At 39.7% G+C, this 14,626-nt stretch overlaps 1 long non-coding RNA gene across 2 annotated transcripts in view; it reads right to left on the bottom strand.

Annotated features, from left to right (window-relative positions):
* Positions 1 to 6,830: 6,830 nt before the first annotated feature.
* The window catches only part of LOC149124919 (uncharacterized), a 50,376-nt gene continuing 42,580 nt past the window's right edge, over positions 6,831 to 14,626 (bottom strand). For both annotated transcript variants that reach the window (XR_016212524.1, XR_016212523.1), the window contains 2 exons: positions 9,542 to 9,631; positions 6,831 to 6,964 (listed from right to left, as the gene is read on the bottom strand). This is a non-coding gene — a long non-coding RNA (uncharacterized LOC149124919). The remainder of the gene's footprint in view (positions 6,965 to 9,541; positions 9,632 to 14,626) is intronic.

Here is a 14,626-nt window from a genome sequence, read left to right on the forward strand (position 1 = left end):
AGAAGCAGAAAGCTCTCTGACCTTCTCCCATCATTCTCCCCAGTAGAAATGAATTTTCAGAAAAGAATTTTCCGATGTTCCTCTACAATGGGTCTTTAATCCCTCATGGACTCTTCCTATCCCTAGAATAAAGGAACAAAGACACAGAGATGCAAAGAATAATCTGAATAAACAGGATTTGATAATCCCCCCTTAATTATTTTTTTGTTTTTGATTTGTTGTATTTTAAATGTAATTCTTTAGTTGAAAGGCAGAGACAGAGAGAGACAGAGATCATTCATTAGCTGGTTTACCCTCCAAATGCCTGTAATGGCTGTGGCAGGGCCAGACCAAAGCCAAGACACCAGAAATCAATCTGGTTCTCCTATATGGATGGCAGGAACCCAAGTACTTAAACCATCACCACTGCCTTCCAGTGTCCACATCAGCAGGAAGCTGGAAGTGGAGTCAAAGGCTGCTATGGACCCCAGGCAGTTGGATATGGGATGGGTCATTCTAAGCATCTTCTCAACTCCTGGATCACATGTCTGCCTTCCTCAATTTGTTACCATTAAGTCATACCCTTTAGTCTTCCAATATTATTTCTGCATGACTACCCATAAAAACCAAGAGATTTTAAGTGTCTTTAGGTCTTCATTTATGATGGCTCCATGTCATATCAAACTTAAATAAAGTTACGTGTTACTCCTTGTTAATCTGACATGTGTTTTACTTGATCATAAATCTTGTGATGGAAGAGAAAATGTCTACTCCTCTGCATTTCCAACTTATGTATTAGAGAACAACCTGCTTTAGTAGATCTGGGTTAGTAGAAGGGACTTCCAATAATGTTTGTGATTTTCTAATTATGAAGGCACTTTAAAAATTTTAAAGAAAAAATAATTTAGAAATGAACTTATTTTTTTACAAAAGTATTTGAAAACCATGTCTAAGTTCCTCATAATACATATTTGCCATGAATTTTTGAAGCTCCCTTGCATCATCACATTGAAAATGAAACATAAACTCTACACAAAAGAAGCAAATTATAATTATTTTCCTAAAATATTCATTGCAGCCTTTTGTTGAGTGCTGTATTAAATGCTGAGGACTTTATAATGAACAGAATTGCCAAAAATCTCTATATCTTTGGTGCTTATTTATATCTGGGTGTGGGTTAGGTGCACATAAGTGCATGTCTGTCTGTTTATCTGTGTATCTATCATCTGTCTACCTATATCTGTATCTATCAACTCCATCTTTCTAGTATCTACCTATCATCTATGATGAGTACTATTCAAAAAGTCAACCAAGCATAGAACGAGAAAGTGTGGAAATGTGAAGGATTATGGCTGGATCTCATTTCTAAATGGGCCTTGAAATTGATCTCACTGAGTTGGTTACATTTCAATGAAGGCAGTGAGGAAGTGAGTCAGAGCCATAGCTGAGGAAAGACCACTCCAACTATAAGAAATAGGAGGTTCAAAGGCCTTGAAGTGTAAGAACAGCTGGTATATTCCAAAAGTCACAGAAAACAGCATAGATGAAACTATGATTTCAGAGAAGGAATTAAGCCCATTGAAAGATTTTGACTTTTATCCTAACTGATCTTTAAGGTGTTTATTTAAAGTAGTAAACTTGTCACTGAAATTTTCGTAAAAATAATTGATTCCTGTGGGGTTTTTTTAAAAGATTTATTTATTTATTTGAAAGTGTTACACAGAGAGAGGAGAAGCAGAGAGCTAGAGAGATGTCTTGCATCTACTGGTTCACTTCTCAATTGGCCACAATGGCAGGAGTTGTGCCGATTTGAAGCCAGGAGCCAGGAGCTTCTTCCAGGTCTCCCACGTGGGTGCAGGGGCCCAAGGACTTGGGCCATCTTCTACTGCTTTCCCAGGCCGTAGCAGAGAGCTGGATCAGAAGTGGAGCAGCTGGGTCTCGAACCAGCGTCCACACTTCAGGCCAGGGCATATAACCCGCTGAGCTACAGTGCTGCCCCTGATTCCAGTGTTTTAAAAGGACCAAAACATTGTAGGAGTATGAGAGAATTTCAAAGAGTTTGTGGAAAATGGAATTAGGTAACTATTATTTTGGTGCAAAAATGTTTGTTTTTTTTCATAGTAGTACATTTTCCATGAACTTATTGAAGACTGATCATGTATGTCCATGAGGTGGGGGAGAAAAGTGTTAAAGGCTTAAGGAAGGAAAAATATTAAACAGAAGGAAACCTAGAGAGGAGCTGGCATCTGACATAATGATAGGATGCCAGGTGAGACACCTGTATCCCCTACCAGAGCACCTGAGTTTGAGTCTCAGATCCAGTTCCTGATTCTGGTTCTTTGCTAATGCATACCCCACGAGATAGCAGGTAATGATTCAGTCGTGGACTCCCTGTCACCCATGTGGGAGACATAAACTGTGTTTCTGGCTCCTGGTTTCAACCTGGTCCAGCCCTGGCCATTTGCAAGCATTTGAAAAGTGAATGAGGAGATGGAAACTCTCTCTCTCTGCTTGTCTCTCTCTCTCTCTCTCTCTCTCTCTCTCTCAGACTCTGCCTTTTTTTCCTCTCAAATAAATTGATAAAATTTTATAAAAGATAGGGAAAACAAGAGACCGAATGAACAAAAAAATATATTGCAGAACTCTGTTATGTTGCTTTGATTTAATCAGCATATATTTGAGATGGGATAATTCAGTGTTGTGCTGTTCTCCAGCCATATTAGGCTGAGAAGGTGTAGGTGTATTATAGGAGTAAAGCTGCATTTAATAAGATGAAGATTTTCTCAGATCATTACCACAAAGGATGAATTGTGATGAAGTCAAAGATTTATATAGAGGATTATCAATAATAATTTCCTATAGAAGGCAAATAAAGAAAGGGGAGGAAAGTCACAAGATATGAGAAACAAAAGGGTAACAAGATTCAAGGATTGTGGACCTGTTAACAGAATCAGCTGAGAGCTGGATTATTGGTAACAGACACTGTTAACACTAAGGGAGAGACAACCCTCAGCACGCAGGATGCTTGCAAGTGAGATTGTGGTGTGTGAGGTATAATTACCTGAGAGCTTCCCGTAGCGTGGAAGACAGGCTCATTAAAGGAGAGTGGGCCAGGACACTGGTGGGTTTGGGCTACTTTCTCTGCTGAATGATACCCCGTGTTCTTTTAAGAAACTACACTCCTACGTCTTGATAGCTGTAAGATTCTGGTAGAATTGATTTCTTTCACACGTGTAGGGATGGCCCCCATGGTCATCAGCCTCCATGCCATGGTAGTTATTTCCATTTCCAATCAGAAATAATGCAAATGACAATAAGTGCTCACAAAATTTTGTGGGGAAATGAAGCGTTAACTCTGTTCCATAGTAACTACAAGAGCTTGATATGAAGGTGCCGCTGCAGAATTTAGACCAACACGAATTAGAGAATCTGAATCCTTGGGGATTCAGGGATTCAGACTGAACCCCTGGATCAAGCCTTGCCTGAGAACCATCTCTGAATACTTCAGTCATGACAGTCGTATTTATTGTATATATTCTTTCCAGTATTAAGCCAATTCGTTAGCCTGGTGATGAGAATTTTCTGGAGTGTGTGAAATTTCCATTCTGTAGAAGTTGTATGATATTAGCTAATGTTACCCTGAGCTAAGAATAGAAGAAGGCTTCAAAAATAGTTTTAAAGAATCAAATTATAATGTATGATTTACTAACAAGTTGAATCAATCACTAAGCATGTCAGAAGATAAAAATTTAGAAACAAAAAATTAGACTGCATTGGTAATGATAAAGGAAATAGGAACATTATGCATTTCTTGGCATAATGATTAAAGTAATATTTTCTTCCCGTTTGTCCAGCCAGTTAATTGGGAGTTTGGAGAGCAGTCTGTTGATATAATTATTTCCCTGTGAATGGATATCTTTTTCATCCTTTTAGAAATAACATGGTACACAGTATTATAATATGAAAAGGAGAAATGAGTACAAGACCATCTGAGAACATGAGCATTTATATTTAAACATGAATAAACCCAAGAATAGTGACATATTTATCAAGGAAATGTTAGGAAGTGACCTTGGCTGTAATCTCTAATTTTGTGAATACCGCTGCAGTTATACCCATACATGAGCATTGTGCATTTAGCCTCATTGTGAAGCATTCCTTTAGGAGTAAAATTTCAATTCATATCATTTCTTACCTGTTACTTTTACCACCTGAGATTAATGGCAGGCTTTATTTAATATATATGAGCAATATTGTTAAATCAACAACAGGAGTCACTGTGCACTTGCTCCACATGTAGGACCTCTGTCCTTAATGAACTCTACTATGAGAATTAATGGCAAAACTTGTCTTCAAACAGTACTTTATACTTTGTGTGTCTGTGTGGGTGCAAACTGTTAATATATTTACTTAGTATAGAGTTGATCTTTTGTATATAAAAATCACTAAAAATTAACCTTAATGAAGAATGTAATGGGAGAGGGAATAGAAGGTGGGACGGGAGTGGGAGTGGGAGGGCGAGTATGGGGGGAAGAACTGCTGTATTCCAAAAGCTGTACATATGAAATTTATATATATTAAATAAAAGCCTTCTAAATATATATATATACATATACATGATCAATAAGATAACCTTTTCATCATTTTGCTGTAAATGATTCATAAATCCTTAATAACTATTAGGAAATATTAAATAATTATCTTACCAAAAAAGATGAAAATCTTTACTGGTGAATGTGGTATATGCCAATATATTAAACAGTGTCCTGTATAAAGTATTTTCAGCTTTTGGGTTTGATCAAAGTTTCATATCAGTTGATTTTGTTGACACAATGCACTACAGAAAGGACAGTGTTAGCTTGTGAATGAAAAGGTGGTGCTAAGCTTAAATCATAAAATTAGAAATGTCTGAATGACTATGTAGATATTTGGAAAATATTTTAATAGATAATTTTTATAAAAATTAAAATTGCTACCTTTCACTTGTTATATTTTTAATTTATACAAGGTGAGCAAATGTCATGTATTTCATATATACAGACTAAATGGCTCTCAAAGTATTGGCAACTCTTAGCTTTCCACAAATGATGTTTGGTAGTAGACGTTTCATTACAGTCTTACCAGATACGGCTCTAGCCATGTAAAAGGAGGTCCTTGGTCGCTGTCCTGCCTTCCCCTTCCAACGAGTCTGTTCCCCAGCATGCCTTTGACCAAGGACAGAAACAGACCCAGGCCCACCCCCACCTCCAGCTGAGCTCCTCCAGGTGTCCTTCCACTCACAAGACTCCTCAGAGGAGTGGCTGTTCAGGGGAAGGCCATGTTAGGAGGTTTTATGTGATGAAACCAACTCTCATCCTCATGAGAGCAAAGTCTGAAATGATGGGGAGAATATTACACAAAGTGTGTAGTTTGAATTCCCTCCAGATGAATCTAATGTTCCTATAGTCTCTCACCTCACTTCTGTGCACACAGCAAGTCCTGGATTGATGAGGCAAGGATTTCAGACAGAGATATGACATGATATGATATGACATGACATGACATAACATAATATGTAATATAATATAACATAATACAATGTATATTCTGCTCAGCCAATCTATTCCTGCTTTCCAAAGATCTGTAGCTAAAATACATCTCTGACATGCTTTCCAGGTACTAATATATATAGTTAGGCTGTTTCCAGGAACATGAAATGGTCTGTAAATAATTCTGACTGGCAGGAGCTCAGGGATCTGAAAAAATTCAACACATTCCACATGACCATAAAGAAAAAGAAAAAAAATGTGAAAATAAAAAAGATAGAAGAAAAAGATCAGTTCAAATGAATTGCTCTGAAAAAAAAAAAAAATAAGAAAACGCCCATTTGAAAGAGTTGGTGACAAAAATGTCTCGGCATCATCTGCCAATCCCTAATCCTAAGGACAACCACCCAGCCCATCAGCTGCATCAACCTGACAGGATCCATAGGGAGGGAGAGTGTGGTGGGTGACATGGAGGGAGGAGTGGGGTAGGATTAACAGCTCTTTCTGCCCCTTGGACCCAGCACTGACATAATTGTCTTGGAAGGTACACGAACTCCAGAGAGTAATTTCATTTTGGAGTAAGCAGGAAGTCTGTCTAGGATGCACTCATAATTTTCAGGAAACTGATTTTTTTTCCCGAGAGGGAGCTCTTTCCAATGAAAATGGCCCAGCAGTTCAATCAGCTGGGCCTTTCGGGGATCATTCAATTCTGTACAATTCCTGTTCAACTCATTGTTTGTAATACACGAATCACACTGCAAAAACACACATCTCTCTCTCTCTCTTCCATGCACTGGTCCATTCCCCAAATAGCCACAACATCCAGGGCTGGGCCAGGTCAAAGCCAGGAGCAGGAACTCCATCCAGGTCTTTCACATTGGCTGCAAGGGATCAAGTTCTTGGGCCATCTCCTGCTGCCTTCCCAGGTGTATTAGCAAGAACCTGGATTGGAAGCAGGGTAGCCAGAGCTCTGACTGACACTCCAGTATAGAATTCAGCAATCATTGGTGGCAGTTTAACCTGCTGCACACCAATGTGCCCCACCTCCTTTTTTCTCTTATATTCCCAGAAATATTCTGTAAATCTGAAAACAATTTTGTAAGTCTCTTACATCCATTTTTCTGGTAGGTGACACCTGTCCCAACCTGACCTGCTCCACCACCTCTCACTTCACCCACTTTGAAACTGCAATTCCAGCAGCTCAGGGCTTGGGAAGTATGTGCAAATAGGGTTGTGTCCCCAGAAATTCAGTGTGAAACCTCACTGGGTTCTGAAACACCTGAAGACAAGGACACAGTCACAGGATGTTTTCCTGCTAAAATTCCAGTAAAGATATTTATTTTTATCACTGATAAGGTCCTACTTTTTCTTCATGTATCAAATACTGTATTTCCCATGGGCTGAGTGCTATGGACACAGATGGAACAGCCAGCTTCGCCGCTCTCGGAGGGCAGCTGAATCTGCAGAGGAGACACAGGCACACAAAGGATGGCATGGCCGATAAGCTTAAGGTATATGAACAAATTATGCTTCCACCAATGGTACAGCAGTTATTATAGCACTTAAAATCTGGAAAGGGTACAAATTAATCACTTTTACTTCTTTGAAAGGTTCTAAAAATGATGCATTCTTAACAGCAACCACGGAGCAGAAGCAGAAGGACTGTCCGGTGTGATGTGACGGCTGCGGTTATCAGTGTAGGCGGAGTAAGTGCTGCAGAGAATTCAGTGAGTCAGGGCCTGGGTATGTGTGCACCACCTGTCACTCCCTTAACAGCTCTGATCTCAACCAACTCCTTAGAATATTATTGCACCATTTTTCAATCTCTGCCTGTGGAAGCTTAATGCAGTCACTGATGCTTTTTTCCCCCAATCTGAGTTAATATAGACAAGCATTTTTTAAAGCAGCCCTAAGGCCAAGGAGAGTATTTATATCCACCACTATTCAGAGAATAAAAGAGCCAATAAAGCACTCGATAGATTTTGCACTTTTCCCATTATGTTTCTGGGCTTCCTGTGGGTATTCTATGAAAGACTGTGGGTGTACTTAATCAAGGAAAACAGCATATTTCTTATACCACTGTGTGCTAGCAACGTTTTCATTTAAACAGATTTCTTGTCAAGTGATATTGAAGTTTCTAAAATATTTTCTTTGTCTACTGGAACATGTACAATGACGCCAATGTATTGGTATTCATTGGCCACATTCAATTAATTTTGATAGACTGGGAAATGCATTGAGGTTTTCAACACAGAGCTTTTCCTCTTCAATATAAGAATACATGAAACAGAGGCACGGCCAATACAGCTCAAATGCAAGTGCTAGGAAAGCTCTAAGGGAACATCGGAAAGCAAGTTTCCCTAACTGTGGGAGCCTGGATTGTCCCCTCTGCTGTGCTTCTCATTGGTTACTGATTTCCTCAACTTCAGTCTGGAGGACTTTTTCCTCCTGAAGCCTCCTGGCATCCTTGACCTTCATATTTCCAAATCAAGATAGACATAGAAGTGATAGACAGATGATGCATTAGGTAGATGATAGATCGATATAGATTATAGATGGCTAGATGTGATAGATACATGGTACATAGAGAGATGATAGCTAGCTGGCTAATAGATGGATAGATATGATAGACAGATGATAGATACAAAACAAGAAAAAACTAAATGCTGAATGTGTCAACATCTACAGAATCAAAAGTACTTATAAAATTTGTTTTTATGCAACCAAAAAGCTTAAAGAATTGTTTAGGTAAGGAATTCCTTACAGTCTCACCCAATCACTAGCAATAATGAAAAGAAAAAAATGATATGTCGGGGGAATAAAAGACAAACATTGGAGAGCATAGAACTCACATATTTCTATGAAAAAACATTACAATTCATAAATCTGCTTTGATTTGTGTAGGATCAGGGAAACTATTTTCTGAAATACTCATTTCTTCCTCTGCTTTTCATCTTGAATTGATATGATGATTCCAAAACAGATAACTTGGCCGGCGTCGCGGCTCACTAGGCTAATCCTCTGCCCGAGGCTGGCACACCGGGTTCTAGTCCCAGTCGGGGAGCGGATTCTGTCCCGGTTGTCCCTCTTCCAGGCCAGCTCTCTGCTGTGGCCAGGGAGTGCAGTGGAGGATGGCCCAAGTGCTTGGGCCCTGCACCCACATGGGAGACCAGGAGAAGCACCTGGCTCCTGGCTTCGGATCAGCCCAATACACCGGCCGCAGAGTGCCAGCCTCTGCGGCCATTGGAGGATGAACCAATAGTAAAGGAAGACCTTTCTCTCTCTCTCTCTCTCTTTCTCTCACTGTCCACTCTGCCTGTCCAAAAAAAAAAAAAAAAGATAACTCATAACAAGTATTATTTAACCTTTTTTTTTCTTCTATTACTATACACCAACTCTTCCATTTAATGTCTAGATAAATTATATTTTCCTACTACCATTTTTTAAACTAAGAATCTTTAGAACTTATTTATTTGAAATGGAGAGAGTGAGAGAGAGAGGGAGAGAGAGGATAGAAAGAGAGAGAGACTGGCTGGCACCACGGCTCACTAGGTTAATCCTCCACCTGTGGCACTGGCACCCAGGGTTCTAGTCCCAGTCGGGGTGCTGGATTCTGTCCCGGTGGCTCCTCTTCCAGTCCAGCTCTCTGCTGTGGCCCAGGAAGGCAGTGGAGGATGGCCCAAGTGCTTGGGCCCTGCACCCACATGGGAGACCAGGAGGAAGCACCTGGCTCCTGGCTTTGGATCTGTGCAGTGCGCTGGCTGTGGCGGCCATTTGGGAGGTGAACCAACGGGTGGAAGACCTTTCCCTCTGTCTCTCTCTCTCTCTCTCTCACTGTCTAACTCTGCTTGTCAAGAAAAAAAAGAAAAGAAAAAAAAGAAAAAGAAAAAAAAGTGAGAGAGAGAGCAAGGAGCCAAAAACTCCTTCCCAGTCTCCCCCATTGGTGGCAGGCATTCAAGTACTTGAGCCATCACCTTCTGCTTCCCAGGTGCATTAGCAGGGAGCTGGATGTGAAACAGAGTAACAGAGACTCTCACCAGGCACTCAAACTGAAGATGCGGATGTCCCAAGCAACAGCTGAATCCACGGCACAACACCTGCCTCTAATTTATTCTTTATGTGCAAACCTAATGTAAGACAAAGAGAAAAACAGGTCCTGCTCATTTGACTTAGAAATTTATAATTTTGCTGTTATGGTGAAAAGATGACACCAAAAAGCCACCCCTTTCATAAAAATTTATACTTTATTTGGATAATATTAATTAGGTTATTAGGTTAAATTTTCTAATATGATAACCTTTTCCTTCAGTTACAAGTCACAGAAAAGTGACAAAGCTTTCCTACATGACGTCCCTAACGGATGCTTTTCATGGGTGGTTGGCAGGAAGATAAGGAGAAGGACATTAACAGCCTCTCCTATAGGTTTTAGTCACTGATAAACACAGAGGGGATATGACAAGTAATCCTTGCAGTCAAATCCATCGGACTGTGGAAAAGTGAAAGCTCTCTTCAGAAACAGAACTGAAGTTGGAAAATTTGTTGAGTTTTGCCAAATTCAAATATTCATTTTCCTGTCTCAGCTTTTTGAAAACAAAATTAAACATCATGTGTTAATCTGGACATGTTAAGGGAGAGAAGACATGATTATGATTTTCAGCTCAAGAAACAGGCTAAATTCTTTATGAAGAATGAAATACCTGCACCAACCTTTGCATTTAGAGAATAATGCAAGGCATAAAGTTAGCTTTCTAACACAGGGAAAAACGTTCACATTTATGAGAACAAACAGTTTGTTCTTCTATCACCAACTCTTATTTTACTGTATTTTGAATATTGTGTTTAATGATCCAATGTGATTCACTGGACTCAGCAGCATAACAAACTTCATTTCATCTGCAAGTCCAAGTTTCATAATGGCTCAGTATTCAAGGGCATCTTCTGTCCAAATAATGGGCATGCATTTAAATTCCATGAATGTTTGGCATCAAATCCTGATCAAAGAATTATAAAAAAAATTCCCATGGCCTATACCTTAAAATCAGTACGAAAGATTTGAATTATTTAAAAAGAATTATAAGAATAAAAAATGAATGTTTGCAAAATATGAATAGCAAAAAATGATAGGATTGTGGAATTGAGATGCTTAAATAAAACAAAAAGAAGTAAAAAAAAAAATAGACATTTACAACACTCTGTTGGTCTAGTACCAAGGAGAATCAGTATAAGTGGAGAGAAAACAACCTCATTATATACAGCAAAGCTTGCTTTTTAAAGTTTGATTTATTTATTTATTTGAAAGGCAGAGTTACAAGGAGAGGGAGAGAGAGAAAATCTTCCATCTGCTGGTTTACTGCCCAATTTGGCTGCAACTGGTGAGACAGGGCCACACCAACGCAAGAAGCCAGGACCACCATCCAGGTCTCCCACACAGGTGCTAGGGGCTCATATTCTATGACATTCCCAGAGCATTAACAGGGAACTGGATTGGAAATAGAGCATCCGGGACTCAAACCTGCACTTGTCGCAGGTGGCTGCTTCACCCACTGCAGCACAGCCTTGACCCTGAATCATGTGTTAATTATTCTCTCAGTATTTGCAGAAGGCAACTGTATGCATCAATCACGGTTCATTCGATGTCAATGATTCCAAATGTCATCTTCCTGTCCCGAGAATACAACATGCTTATTCTTTTATATGTTTCTTGTGTTTTCCTCTGTTTCTCAGTCCCTCAGTATCTGCCAGATTCCTCATCCTCAGCCGTCTCTTTCTCTCTAGCTACAGTTTCAACAATATAGTCACCAGATGGTAATTCAGCACTCGCCACAAGCTCCAGTCAATGAAAATTCAACATTACAAAAAAGTCCCTGCAGTCATGGAATTTATATTGAAGTGGCAGAAAAATGAAGTGAACAATAAGCATTTAATCTGAGTTATTGATGGGAAGGAAAAGGTGGTGGTTTATGGAAATAAAGAAAGAGTAGTGAAAACACGAGGGCATTATGTTTATGGAAGGTTTATCTAAGGAAAAGAGGAAGTTGCCCGTCTCCGATCTAGAGGAAGAGTGCTCCTGGCACATGGATCAGCAAATACCTGAGCCTGAGGTAGGACTAGAGCTAGTACCACAAAAGAGGACAGGGAAAGCGCAGTGCAGGGTCATGGCTGTTGGATCACTGTACCAAATTCAAGTTCTCAGAGACCTTACTATAGTCCTCAATTATGGAAGGGGTCTTGCCATTTCTTTTTGCTCTGAGACTACCAAAGAAAATTCTTTCAAATTGGAATCTAAATTTTAAAATAATCTGAAAATGATATTCTAATGATAATAATCAAGAGATTACTGAGATTAGTGGTATAATTTCTTTCCAGGAAGCCATATTTGGAAATGATACATATTCATTGATTAGCTCCATGGACACACAATACATAACATTAACATACAGATACTGGTACTGAAAAAGAATTATAGGATAAAGTTCTTGTTCTCAGATGAATTCCACCAAGAAGAACTTTACCAGGTAAGCGCATTTTCTGAGGGAAAATCAGACAGGCACTGAATCTCCCTTCAGACACGTAACACAGTCCATTGAAATGGTTGCTGGTAGCGCTTTTCCCTTCTGTTATGAGCCTTGTAAGGTAAAAATGTGCCCTGGTTCATGGGTGTGTGCTTGCCTCAGAAGAAGGGAGAGCATTTTAAAATACAGCAGGCATTCAGTAACTACTTGTTGAAAGAATGAACCCATTAGAAAACAAAGCCACGAAAAACAACGACTCTGATTCTGTCTTACAAGGATGGTGGAACACTCTGTTGGGCCCGGGAGGTGATGCAGAAGAGCGCTGAGGCTGCAGCTGAGCAGCGTCTTGAAGGACCCAGAAGAGTTAGTGGGAGAAGGGAGGACATGGCTTCTGTAAAGCGCATGGTTTCTAGAACACAGGCTACTCCAGGGCATTTAATTCATTCTCTGTTACTTGAGCAAGGGGAATCTATAAGAAAATGATTTGTGATCAAGAATCGGTTTACGTGTCATGACAAGGAGTTTGCATTTCATACGGAATGCGACAAGGATTGATGGAAGAAATTGTACCCTTGCTTTGCCAGTTCAGCAAGACCAATCTAGTGGGAATAAAGAAGATATTTTGGAGGGGCCTGAACCTGCTTAGGAAGTGTTGACAGTTACTCCAGATGAAAATCACAATGGGGAGCCTGTGTTTGTCCTAGCCCTCAAGATGCCATTTAAAACAGCTGAATCCCACCTGGATTAAATGCCCCCTCTCCAACCCCTATTTCCAGATTCCTGTGAAAGCAGACACTCAGAGGCAGGGGTGACAGATAACTCAAGTTCTTGGGCTCCTGTTCCTGTTACCCACAAAAGAGAACTGAATTGAATTCTTGGATCCCAGCTTCAGATCAGCCCAGCCCCAGCCACTGGGAGCTTTTGGTGCTGTTGGGGGTTCCCTGTCTAGCTGTTGATCTCTCTTTCACTCTCCCTGTGTCTCTCAAATAAATATATTTTTAAAAACAATAAAATAAAGAAATGGAAATAATAAGGGTGATGATAATGGGTGGAATGAGCAGAAATAAGTTTAAAGGACACAATCAGATGTGATAACTGCATATTGAGATTAAGGGGACAAGGGAAAAAGTTGTCTGAGGTGATTAGCAGGTATTTATTCCTAGTTTGCCCTGGATTTATCTCCAGGAAATGGAGAGAAAAAGAAATCATTTCTTTCTTGACCTGTAAACGCCATTCAAAAAACATTTAGAATCTCTATGGTCAAGCACTAGCTGTTTGTGATCAAATCTCTTACCTTCATTTTCTTTTGTATCTATTCATTGAATTGGGAAGAAAATCAATGAGATGATGGATGAGAAAGTTAATGTTAATGTTAAAAGTCACAAAAGCTACAAATTTGAGTGCCTTTATCACTTCATTATTTTTCTCCACTACTTTTATTGTCTGTCCTATCGTGTAAATTTGGTTTTTAGTTAAGCTTTCTCACAGTGGTCTGCCTATATTTTTCTTCCTTTTTCTCTCTTATCCTTTCTCTTGCTTTTAACACAATTCAGATTAAGCTAACAAAGTTTTGATGGTATCTTGAGTAATTTTTCCTCCCTACCAGTGAACAACCTCAATATTTAGAAAAAGTTGCACTAAGTACATATTAGAATATCTTAGGCTGGCGCCGCGGCTCACTAGGCTAATCCTCCACCTTGAAGCACCGACACACCGGGTTCTAGTCCCGATCGGGGCACTGGAGTCTGTCCCAGTTGCCCCTCTTCCAGGCCAGTTCTCTGCTGTGGCCAGGGAGTGCAGTGGAGGATGGCCCAAGTCCTTTGGCCCTGCACCCCACGGGAAACCAGGATAAGTACCTGGCTCCCGCTATCGGATCAGTGCGGTGCACCAGCCACAGCGCGCCGGCCGCGGCGGCCATTGGAGGGTGAACCAACGGCAAAGGAAGACCTTTCTCTCTGTCTCTCTCTCTCACTGTCCACTCTGCCTGTCAAAAAATAAAAAATAAAAAAAAGAATATCTTGTGCACCATTATCAAGAACACAAGAATATATGTATACTAACAGTCATAATAGTCATACAGACTGTGTCACACAGCATGGATTTTAGTATTAGTAACAATGATGACAACAATAATAAAGTAATATTTTTGGATTGCAACATTGTAGGTACTTCGCATTTTTTCATTAAACTCTCATGGTAATCTATGGACAAGTGATATTGTTTGAGTTTCATTTAGGTAACAAATCTTTGAAAAATGTAGATAGTATACCTAATACATGAAGTGAGGATTAAATTCATGTATGAATGTCTCCAGACATCCTTAATAATAAATGCTTCTAGCATATATTTTCAGCCACAGAAATATTCCTACTGGGTCAAAAGGATATTTTTCTTAAGTTATTCTCTTCCTCTTCCTAAGTGCATGAATTCTGTAAATATTCGTTTGACTTGGGATTCTGAAAGATGCTAGAAGAAAGCAACAACGCAAAGATATGCAATTAAGTACCAAACAAAGGTATATAAATTCTGTGTAAATAAATGCAAAGTATTTACGTGAGATGTATTCAAATAGGAGGAATGCCATGCCATTCATGTGGGAGACATGGATTG

This window comes from Oryctolagus cuniculus, chromosome 8, assembly GCF_051225735.1.
Source record: "Oryctolagus cuniculus isolate XC-2025 breed Fujian yellow rabbit chromosome 8, ASM5122573v1, whole genome shotgun sequence".
Taxonomy (NCBI): domain Eukaryota; kingdom Metazoa; phylum Chordata; class Mammalia; order Lagomorpha; family Leporidae; genus Oryctolagus; species Oryctolagus cuniculus.